Source organism: Hypomesus nipponensis, chromosome 2 (genome assembly GCF_054491055.1).
Source record: "Hypomesus nipponensis isolate SF chromosome 2, ASM5449105v1, whole genome shotgun sequence".
NCBI classification, from domain to species: Eukaryota; Metazoa; Chordata; class Actinopteri; order Osmeriformes; family Osmeridae; genus Hypomesus; species Hypomesus nipponensis.
Genome location: NC_140362.1, coordinates 6,667,051 through 6,679,116, shown reverse-complemented (window position 1 = coordinate 6,679,116; position 12,066 = coordinate 6,667,051). Strand labels below are relative to the sequence as shown.

General features: G+C 44.7%; 1 long non-coding RNA gene across 1 annotated transcript; it reads right to left on the bottom strand.

The window, feature by feature from the left end:
* Positions 1-8,249: 8,249 nt before the first annotated feature.
* On the bottom strand, positions 8,250-11,797 carry LOC146300605 (uncharacterized). Its single transcript, XR_014729678.1, has 3 exons — positions 11,613-11,797; positions 9,154-9,240; positions 8,250-8,452 (listed from the first exon to the last, which is right to left on the bottom strand). It is a non-coding gene; the product is annotated as an uncharacterized LOC146300605 (long non-coding RNA).
* Positions 11,798-12,066: the final 269 nt, after the last annotated feature.

Sequence of the window (12,066 nt, the reverse complement as noted above, 5' to 3'; positions counted from 1 at the left end):
ATTGGTGGTTCAACTTGATTCGACTGCTTTTGACTAATCCAAGATGGCAGCACCTTGTGAGGATTCAATGAATGAAATACTGAATGCTACAGTGGTCGAGAAGTTGGCGGTAGCTGAAGAGATGGAGGCACCTGCCAATTCACTTTTTTACATCATATTGAGAGCTTTGCTGAAATTATAGCAATAATATAGACCCTAACTAACACAGACATCAATGAAAATGTGTTCACGATCCTCTGCGAGATGATACAGCATAGGGGTGGGCAAATAGATCTCAAGACCGACCAACCAACGTTGGTATCAATAGCATGATTGATAGTGTGATAAGATCGATACTTAAGTTTCAATTCCACATTGAGTACACAACTCCCTTTACACCAGAGTGGTTGTGCAAACACCGTCTAACTTTGCTCAAACTCACTTTGCCCCTCCCCTGCTAGGCTGAGTTGTTGCCGTGTACGTGCAGTTACACGACTCAGCGGTACACATTTGTATTTTTGACAAAACTCGTTGTCCTGTGTTTTATTATGATCATCATCATGAACAATTCATTAAAGGAAACATTTTAAATGTTCATTCAAATATTAATATTGATGATGCATAATCAATTTTGAGGCATTGCTTTCCCCGACACGAAAGTAGATAAACTGATTTTCTAAGCCAAAAGTATCGGTATTGGCAATACTAGCCCTGTATTTACTCCTTGGTATCGGATCTATACCACATCATACAGTGTCGCACACCCCTAGCAGTTGTAGAGAGATCCCTCTAGATTGAAGAGAGCTTGATCGACTGGTGGAGTCTGCCTGGTGTGTAATTCTGTTCATTCACCAATCAGAGGCTTTAACCCGCCCCCTGACTTGGTGACGTGAGACAACAGATTTATTTTGCTGTGTGCAAGTTACGCCGTGGATAAATGTAAATGTAAGGATAAATAAATAAATGTAAGTATAAATAAATAAATGTAAGTATAAATAAATAAATGTAAGTATAAATAAATACATGTTAACACATGAAAACTTAAACATATATATATATACACACAAATACATGTAACATTTATATATTTTGTGTCATTTATTTAAGCTTTGTGTTATATAAAAAAAAATTTTATCCAAGTATTTATTTATTTAGTTTTGGCCCCTATAATCCTCCATACAACCCTAAGAGCAGCGGAAAGGAGATTACCAGAGATGAAAATATAGGACCAGAGGAGAGGAGGAAAACTGGCGATGAGAGGATATGAAGAAAGTAGAGCAGAGCAAATGCCCCTATTGCCCACCCAAGTTTTCTTGTAAATTTGTTAATAAAACATAAATTTTCTAAACCTTAGACACAATATTTGGACTTGTCTTCTTATCACAATGCATACGTTTCTGTTTAAATGATTATAGTGGTACTTTCTTATTCCCTAATTTCTGCCATTACATACAATGAAACAAGAAAAGATACATAATAAAAAAAACTACACTATTTAATCCCATGTGTAAATTAATTAAAAAAATAATAATTCAGGGGAGGACCCTCAGACCCCCTAGCAAATTTCGTCCCCCCCAATGTTGACTCCATGGCTACAGCCTTGCTAAACACGCCCTCGTTCACAATAAGCTGCAAAGTGTGTGCCACGCAATCCAAGCAAGCAACACCACTCTCCCCCATAGCCTTTGCCATATTACGTGCATTATCCCTGATCACAACATGCACCTTCTCCTTGGTCAAGTGCCACTGTTCAAGCATATTTTCAAAAGCACCAGAGATTGCCACTGCAGTGTGAGAGCCAGGGAATTCTTGTGCATGTAGAATGGCCCGTTTCAGCTCAAAATCGTCAATTAGCCACTGTGCAGTCAAGCTCAGCATACTTGTTGGGCTAACATCGCTCGTCCATATGTCCGTGGTAAAACTGATGTCTTTTGCTGTCTTGAGTATGCTGTGTATGTATGAATTTTTCAATTACATCATACTGAGCCGGGAGACAAACATCTGAAAAGAAGCGCCGACTTGGGATAGTATAGCGGGGTTCCAAATGTTGTACAAGGCCGCGGAACCCGGTATTTTCTACCACCGAGAAGGGCTGATTATCAAGTGCCATGAATGCAATTATTTTGTTGTTGATTTGTTTCGCTTTGGGGCTATCTACAAATGTTTTAACTTTCTCAAATGCCTCTGGTATTGAAGTGACTGTAGCATTACCTCCTGCAGGTTTAGTTTTCTTGGTTATGGTAGCGGCTTCATATTCTTTGAACACGTCTTGGCTATGATGACATTTGAGATGGCTGATAAGGTTAGTGGTGTTGAAGCTCTTTGCCTTGTTTCCTCCTCGTTGAACCTCCGACGAACATTTATTGCACACAGCAATTCTAGAATCATCTTTTAAGATTGTGAAGTAGTTCCACACCGCTGACATGATTACTTCAAGGACTGCAGCATGCTCAAAAAGTTTAGTGTAGCCAGGCAACGGGCCTGTGCGTAACAGGCTACGCCAGAAAGAATAATTGGAGGGAAATTTGACCTTAAAGACATCGGTTTAAATTATCGGCCAAAATTATGATATCGGTATAATAATAATATTTTATTTTTTGCATTTATCGTCCGCTAATACATCGGCCGCTGATATATTGTGCATCTCTAGTTAAGTTACACTTTAAGCGTACTAAGTACACTTGAAGTTGTTCCACTTTAGCACATAAAAGTACACTTAATACACTTTAAATTGTGCTTTAGTACAATTTTATTACAACTAAAATATACTCGGTACAAAATAAGTTGTTCCAAAATAGCACACTTTAAATTAACTAGTCATTCATTAACTTGAACTATACTGATGCTTTACTAGTCTTCAAGTTCAATCAACATTTTAAGTTTTAGTATACTAGTATTTTTAATTTTTTTACATGGGCCCCAGAGTTAATACTCCGTCTAAGTTGGAGTACAAGCCGCATTGGTATGCAAGTCGCACTTCCAGTGCAGCCGTTACCATTGCGCAGCCAACGATGGGCGCACTTGCAATCATCAACAGTTTGCGGCGGACAGCTGGGATACCTATCTAACTAGATAACATTCCCAATCAGGGTGAACACTCAAATTATCTAAACTATAAACCATAGCATTACACATATCAAAACAAATCGAACACAACAATAAAACTCCAAACAATGCTTATTTAACTAAGGTCATGCCCTTAACTTAGTAGCTTTTCAGTTTGCCGCAGGGCATTCTTGGTACCAAGAGCAGTATTGTTTAACACACTTCGGTTGTGGATAGTATCTCCAGAAATGAAGCCAAGTCACTCATTTTGTGGCGGAATCCATTGTTATGTCTACAAAATTATTTTTGTATAAGTTTAGGTAGCTTGCAAATCATGAGGATAGCCTATTGTAGCAGACCTTTCTATGTGACAATGGTCCCTCGGGAGTTGCCGTAAGCTTGATGCTGAAACCATGATGTGAAATCAGTGAGGGCTGTTCCAGAGCCATAGAAAAAGAGAGTTGCGACACTTCCATAGACTCCCATTGTTATCGAGGAATGCGGAAGTAAAGCGTGTCTCACGCGAGCTATAGTTCCAAACATTGTATTTTCCACCATTGAACCCCATTTATTTTCAGTGTCTCCGAAGCAAGTTAGCTGGTAAATTGATTAAAATCATGCATTTTTTCATATTTCAACCACCACATATCAATTGTTATGATAAGTATTTCATATAACCAACTTTAGATTTAAAAAAAATCGTAAGATTTTAGCTTGTTAGATTCTAAATGCAGTTAGAGCTAGACTGTAAATCTAGTAGCTATCTTACATATAGCTAAGCAACACTTTTACTGTAGCTAGCTAGAGAGCATGTGTATCATAACCAGAAGTCTGTTGGTTTATAGTCTGTCAAATTAGTTCTAGTTATTGGTGTTCGTTGGCATAGAAAGTTTGTCTTCTCGTCTTATTAGCCTAGTTAGTAGAGCTAGCAACAATGAATGGCAGATTAAGGGGTCCGAATCAAGTTAGCTGGTAAATTTATGAAAATCCTTTTTCTCATATTTCAACCACCACATATCAATTGTTATTAGTAGTATTTCATATAGCCAGCTGTAGATAAAATGTATTTTAAGATTATAGCTTATTTTAACATTCTGACAGTTTTCTGCTATACCTTAGCTCCAGCTCACAAGCTCGCGACTGGTTGTCGCAAAGTATGACCTATACAGCTAGTTGCAAGCAGAGTTTCGGAGCTAGGAACAAGCTTCTGCGCAAGACCGGACGAGTCGGTCTGGAAAGATGGCGCAGTCCATTTAGCGCTCTCGCTTGCCTCACTGCGCCACTGAGCACTTTTCATAGAAATGAATTGGGACGCCATCTTGGAAGACAGAAGTAGCTGTCTCTACACTGTAAAAAATACGAAGTTGACACAACTTAAAATTTTAAAGCAACAAACTTCAGCAAAATTCTAAGTTGGGGGAAAAAACTTAACTTTTTAAGTTTTGCATTTGAGTTGGTCCAACTTTCAATTTTAAATTTGCCTAACTTAACTGCAAGTTGTGGTAACTCACAACAATAAATTAAGGTAACTTTAAAACCGTACTTATCTCAACCTAGCTCAAAGTTGCAGTAGCTTATAATTTAAAATTGGGAAAACTTCAAAACCTTACTTATTTTAAATAAACTCGAAGTTGCAGTAACTCATAACAATACATTGTAATGACTTTAAAGCCCCTCCATGAGTCACCACCTTACCGCGGTGGAGGGGTTTGCGTGTCCTAGTGATCCTGGAAGCTATGTTGTCGGGGGCTTTATGCCCCTGGTAGGGTCTCCCAAGGCAAACAGGTTCCAGGTGAAAGACCAGACAAAGCGTGGCTCAAAAAACCAACCATGAAGAAACACAACAATGGTTCTCAGTTGCCCCTGCCCGGAAGCGGGTCACCGGGGCCCCCCCCTGGAGCCAGGCCCGGGGGTGGGGCTCGATGGCGAGCGCCTGGTGGCCGGGCCTTTTCCCATGGGGCCGGGTCGGGCACAGCCCGAAGAGACAACGTGGGACCCTCTTCCAGTGGGCTCACCATCCGCAGGAGGGGTCATGGGGGTCGGGTGCAGTGTGAGACGGGCGGCGGCCGAAGGCGGGGGCCTTGGCGGTCCAATCCTCGGCTGCAGAAGCTAGCTTTAGGGACGTGGAACGTCACCTCGCTGGCGGGAAAGGAGCCTGAGCTGGTGCGCGAGGTAGAGAGTTTCCGGCTAGATATAGTCGGCCTCGCCTCGACGCACAGCACGGGCTCCGGAACCAGTCTCTTGAGAGGGGCTGGACTCTCTTCCACTCTGGAGTTGCCCTTGGTGAGAGGCGTCGAGCTGGGGTGGGAATACTTGTTTCCCCTCGGTTCGGTGCCTGTACATTGGGGTTCACCCCGGTGGATGAGAGGGTAGCCTCCCTCCGCCTTCGGGTGGGGGGACGGGTCCCCACTGTCGTTTGTGCTTATGCACCAAACGGCAGCTCAGAGTACCCACCCTTTTTGGAGTCTCTGGAGGGGGTGCTGGAAAGCGCTCCTCCCGGGGATTCCCTCGTCCTCCTGGGGGACTTCAATGCTCATGTGGGCAATGACAGTGAGACCTGGAGGGGCGTGATTGGGAGGAACGGCCCCCCCGATCTGAACCCGAGTGGTGTTCTGTTGTTGGACTTCTGTGCTAAACACGGCTTGTCCATAACGAACACCATGTTCAAGCATAAGGGTGTCCATATGTGCACCTGGCACCAGGACACCCGAGGTCTCAGTTCGATGATCGACTTCGTAGTCGTGTCGTCGGACTTGAGGCCGCATGTCTTGGACACTCGGGTGAGGAGAGGGGCGGAGCTGTCAACTGATCACCACCTGGTGGTGAGTTGGCTCCGATGGTGGGGGAGGACGCCGGTCAGGCCTGGCAGGCCCAAACGTAATGTGAGGGTCTGCTGGGAACGGCTGGCGGAACCCTCTGTCAGAAGGAGCTTCAACTCCCACCTCCGGGAGAGCTTCGATCATGTCTCGGGGGGGGGCGGGGACATTGAGTCCGAATGGGCCATGTTCCGGGCCTCCATTGTTGAAGCGGCTGACCGGAGCTGCGGCCGCAAGGCGGTCGGTGCATGTTGCGGCGGTAACCCTCGGACCCGGTGGTGGACTCCGGAGGTGAGGGATGCCGTCAAGCTGAAGAAGGAGGCCTATCGGGCTTTATTGGCTGGTAGGACTCCTGAGGCAGCTGATGTGTACCGGCAGGCCAAGCGGAACGCGGCTCTGGCGGTCGCGGAGGCAAAAACCCGGGCATGGGAGGAGTTCGGCGAGGCCATGGAGAATGACTTCCGAACGGCTTCAAAAAGGTTCTGGACCACCATCCGGCGACTCAGGAGGGGGAAGCAGTGCTCTGTCAACACTGTATACGGTGGGGACGGTGCGCTGCTGACTTCGACGGGGGACGTCCTGGATCGGTGGAAGGAATACTTTAAAGACCTCCTTAATTCCACCAACACGCTTTCCGACGTGGAGGCAGAGTCTGGGGACATCGGGGGGGGCCCTTCTATCTCTGGGGCCGAGGTCGCCGAGGTGGTTGAAAAGCTCCGCGGTGGCAGGGCCCCTGGGGTGGACGAGGTCTGCCCGGAGTTCCTTAAGGCTCTGGATGTTGTAGGGCTGTCTTGGTTGACACGACTCTGCAACATCGCGTGGACATCGGGGACAGTGCCTCTGGACTGGCAGACCGGGGTGGTGGTTCCCCTCTTTAAAAAGGGGGACCGGAGGGTGTGCTCCAACTTTAGGGGGATCACACTCCTCAGCCTCCCTGGGAAAGTCTATTCAGGGGTCCTGGAGAGGAGGGTCCGCCGGATTGTCGAACCTCGGATTCAGGAGGAGCAATGTGGTTTTCGTCCTGGCCGTGGAACAGTGGACCAGCTCTATACCCTCCGCGGAGTCCTGGAGGGTACATGGGAGTTCGCCCAACCAGTCTACACATGTTTTGTGGATTTGGAAAAGGCGTTCGACCGTGTCCCTCGGGGGCTCATGTGGGGGGTGCTCCGAGAGTACGGGGTACCGGATTCCCTGATCGGGGCTGTCCGGTCCCTGTACGACCGGTGCCAGAGTTTGGTCCGCATTGCCGGTAGTAAGTCGAACTTGTTTCCGGTGAGGGATGGACTCCGCCAGGGCTGCCCTATGTCACCGATTCTGTTCATTACCTATATGGACAGGATTTCTAGGCGCAGCCAGGGTGTTGAGGGGGTCCGGTTTGGTGACCTCAGGATCGGGTCGCTGCTTTTTGCAGATGATGTGGTCCTGTTGGCTTCATCGGGCCGTGACCTTCAGCTCTCACTGGAGCGGTTCGCAACCGAATGTGAAGCGGCTGGGATGCGAATCAGCACCTCCAAATCTGAGGCCATGGTTATCGACCGGAAAAGGGTGGAGTGCCATCTCCGGGTCGGGGAGGAGATCCTGAACCAAGTGGAGGAGTTCAAGTATCTCGGGGTCTTGTTCACGAGTGAGGGAAGAATGGAGCGCAAGGTCGACAGGCGGATCGGTGCGGCGTCCGCAGTGATGCGGGCTCTGCATCGGTCCGTCGTGGTGAAGAAGGAGCTGAGTCGAAAGGCGAAGCTCTCTATTTACCAGTCGATCTACGTTCCTACCCTCGCCTATGGTCACGAACTATGGGTAGTGACCGAAAGAACGAGATCGCGAATACAAGCGGCCGAAATGAGCTTTCTCCGCAGGGTGTCCGGGCTCTCCCTTAGAGATAGGGTGAGAAGCTCGGTCATCCGGGAGGGGCTCAGAGTAGAACCGCTGCTCCTCCGCGTCGAGAGGAGCCAGCTGAGGTGGCTCGGGCATCTGATTAGGATGCCTCCTGGACGCCTCCCTGGTGAGGTGTTCCGGGCACGTCCCACTGGGAAGAGGCCCCGGGGAAGACCCAGGACACGCTGGAGGGACTATGTCACTCGGCTGGCCTGGGAACGCCTCGGGGTCCCCCAGGAAGAGGTGGTGGAAGTGGCCGGGGAGAGGGAAGCCTGGGCCTCCCTGCTTAGGTCGTTTCCCCCGCGACCCGATCCCCGGACAAGCGGTAGATGACGACGACGACGACTTTAAAGCCTTTCTTATCTCCACTCAACTTCCAAGTTGCAGTGACTCATGATTGTGCTTTGTAACATCTTTAGAACCCATGGTTTGCACATTCAAATAATCATGTAAAATGTATTGATTCAAAGCTTTTTTTTATTCATCTGTATCAAATGCCGAGAGCCATAACTGACCCAATCAGGCCAAACAGTACATTTAAAATGTTGCAGCAAATGCTATATGTATTAAAATACTGTCTGTGCATCAACAATTCACACAATGAAATCCTTGAAATCCAGACAAATACAGATCAAACTACACTTTAAAAAAGTGATGAACTTTTCAGGTGATTCAGGTACTTCAGGAAGCACCACTTTCCGAGACATTGTCGGGGAGATCTTCACAAGCAGTAAGAGACCCTGTGTTAGAGGAGACAAAATAAATAGAACAGAAGGTTTAGTTTGCAGAAGCTGTAAACCAAGTTAATTTTTAGCAAAGGATTATATTGCGTCAGTAATACCTGTTGTGTCAGTTAATAGTCTGGTAAGACTGTGGAAGAAATTGTGATTTCCTGTGTGCTTACATTAGTCACTAATCAATAGAACTAGTCATTGGATACTAGTTAGTATGTTCTCATGTAAGCTTGCTATGAATAAGAGTAGATTGTGTCTGTGTCAGGGTTAATAGATGTTCGGGATCAGGAGAAAGTACTGGGTAAGCGTTCCTTGTCATGACTACAAGGAGAGCTTCAACTATGAACTCTCTAGCCGGAGAGTGGTCATGTGTTGAGAGCTGCGAATCTCTTTCTCTGAGACTGTTGTAACGTCATTATTGCCTGACTGTCACTATCTATGTTTACATTCTTGTGCCCTATAAAAAATGGTCCTCCAGCCTTCAGGGCTGAGAGAGACTTGATTGAGACCTAAGTCTGGTGTTGTGTTGTCATTTATTGTCAGAGGTCTGGTTTTCTCTCCCAATCTGCAGATTGATAAATACTTATTAAAATCCAGAACTCAACTGAACTTAGTCACTCCGTTCATGAAGAGACGGACAAAACACTTCCTTCATCAATACTATGTTAGAAATGTGTTCAAATGCTTAACTAATCTTTAAGACATACCATTTTGCGTCCCTTTACTGGAGCAGGCACACTTTAGGAGTCACCAGCACCTTGCCTGCCACTGTGTAGGCAGTCAATGGAAGATAGCTGTTGAGAGATTCAGGATCCAAGATTTTAGTGTCTGAATATATGTTATTCACAAGCTCAAAGGACCTCAAATGTTCCAGGTACCAAGATGTGAGCTTTTTGCCAACAAAGCTGACTTTTCCCGGGTTAACTACCATGGTAACTATTTGATGGAGTTCTGGCAGTCCACTGCAGTGTCCAGCTGATATAATCATACCCTCTGCATATCGGGTCCCATGCAAATAAATGTCTTTAGAAAGGGACAAAGTCTCAATATTTTGATATTTTCTTTCAATCACTGTGCGCAGGACAGCATCTAGGGAAGATGTCTTGATTTCAGTTACTTTCTCCACATGTAACATTGGCTTGAATAGACTTTGATTATCAAAGTGGCATGCCATCATCTGCTGGTGTTTTGAGGACAGCGTAAGAAGCACATTTTTAAAGTTATGAACATCATGCACAGTCTTCTTAAAAAAAACGTGTTTGGACTCAAATCGCATTGTCCATAAGTCCACCAATGGACCAAAGCGACGTAGAAGGTAGGGATAATGTTCAGCAAAGTGGTGCTTAGGGCGCAAGCGAAAATCTGGAAAAGTATCTGTGAGTAGCCTTCTATGATCAAACAACTTGATCTCCAAGTAGTGCAATATTTCCTCTGAAAAAACAGGTGAGACGACGATATCAACTCTTTCTTTGAGGTCCATCAAGATTTCCCATGCAGGTTCTTGTTCTGGGATGCTCTTTCCAATGAAAAAAGGGAGGAAGCGCAAAAGGGCCCAATATTCATGGCCATTGCCACCTATACTGCCCTTTTCAAAACATGCTTTACTAATTGTCTTTGGCCTATTCACCCTGTCTGAGTATTTGTAAGGAAATGAAGATATGCTATTCAGTCTGTCCAAAGTAATATAACCTTTGGAAATCAATTTGTTTACACACAAAGACAGTTCTACCGGAATAAGACCTTCAAAGAAGTCGTGCAATATGTCTGGAGGAAAACCAGTTACAGGATGAAAATATGACAGATTACTTAAAACACATTTCCTTTTAACACCATTTATATGAGTAACATTTTCATTTTTAAGTTGCACCAGAAATGCATTATGCTGTTCATTGGTGCGTAGCTGGAAATCAGAAATTTCAGTGGTTGCTATTTCACTGCGACTTGTCAAACAAAATCGACAGAACTTGTTTACACTAAAGCTTTCCTGAAAACCTGCAAGTCCATGAGCTCCTAAATTATCAGCACTGACACAAAATAATCTAATTTTCACATAGCTATCAAGAGTTTGAACAAATACTCCTACTTGTTCAAGTGACTTTAAATTTTTTGTAACCAAACTGCTTCACATCAGAAGTCTTTCCAAGGAGGGCTAGATGAATTGAATGTAAACTGGAACGAAACTTTGAAGGTAGCCACCCAATGGCTAGGAAACCACCCAATAAACTGCAGTAATCTTGTGAATTTTCTTTGATGACCCTAATGGGTTGCACAATTCAAAATCATCTATGTAAAGCCCTAATGAAATGTGCCGCTCTTGTTCTCCAAAAATTTGATTTTCTTTCAAATGATGGCCATCTTGAAAAGACTCGTAATGCCCTGGTAAATTCTCCCTATTGAAAGCAAGCTTTTCCAGAAACTCTGCTCTATTGAGTAAAAGTTCAATAACCTGACTTACAGAAACATAGACAAAGGTTTTCCTTGAAGTTCTGTCATAACACAACTCAGTTGGCTCAATAATGGAGAAATTCTCTCTAAACTATTTGTTTCTTCTAAAGTCAGTTGATAATGTCCCTTTTACTGACGTATAAATACGTAATGGATTGGTTTGAAACACAATGTTGCTTATTTCTCAAACAATATTGTCCTCAACTTCAATGTTGTGTTTTGACAAGACCTCTTTCAGAACCGCAGACGTATGGAACTTGGACAATGACAACATGTAATTAAATTCTTCTATTATCGACTGTATTGTGTGTTTAGACACATTTAATATACATTGCATACGTAGAAAAAGGGACGCTAGTTTGTGCTCGAGTATTTCAGCATCTACATTCTCTAAACACACAGCCTCAACGTTTTTTGTAGAGTCTAATCCAGTACTGGTCAATGAGCATCCAGTCTCAGCTGCTTCATTATTTTGTTGGTCTATTTCATTAGACAACACCACTAACTACCCTGACAGTTGGCAGAAAATATCTAAGTGTATGATTTTTATGTTTCCGTGAAATGTGACCAGTAAAGCTGTTAAGGCGGTTTGTTTTAAAGCTGCAGCCTAAGAATGGGCAACTAACGCTCTCTTTGTTTCTGAGGTGATTATGCAAATGATTTAAAACTTTCTTTCTACAGCAAATATCTCTAAACTCACACAACCAGCAGGAAAATGTACCGTTTTCTTGCCTTGGGACAGTCCTGTGTAGTCTTGAAAGGTGGGATTTTAATGCACCAAATGTTCTAAAGGTGCACACGCAGTCTGTGTGGATGCAAGGCCAGGCTGTTCCTCTGTGATACAGGCGGTAGTGCTTCAAGAGAACAGCTTCATTGTTGGTGAATTTACAGAACTTGCACTTCATGAATGTCAATCTGAAAGACAAAGGTTACACTATATTGTTAATAAGCAAAGCAGGCATATTAGAACCCCCCCCCCCCCCCCAACCAAGTGAACGGAACAATTCATTGTTTTCACGTGACGTCACGTTCCGAGGGACACGCCCCCCTGGAGGGCAAAAAAGACTTTCCGCTGCCCGCCACCCATTATAAAGACATACATTTACGTTGAGTCTGCTGCTTTTGTTTAGGCATAATGCCGGATAGTTGATGTGCAATCAGATGCACTAATTGCA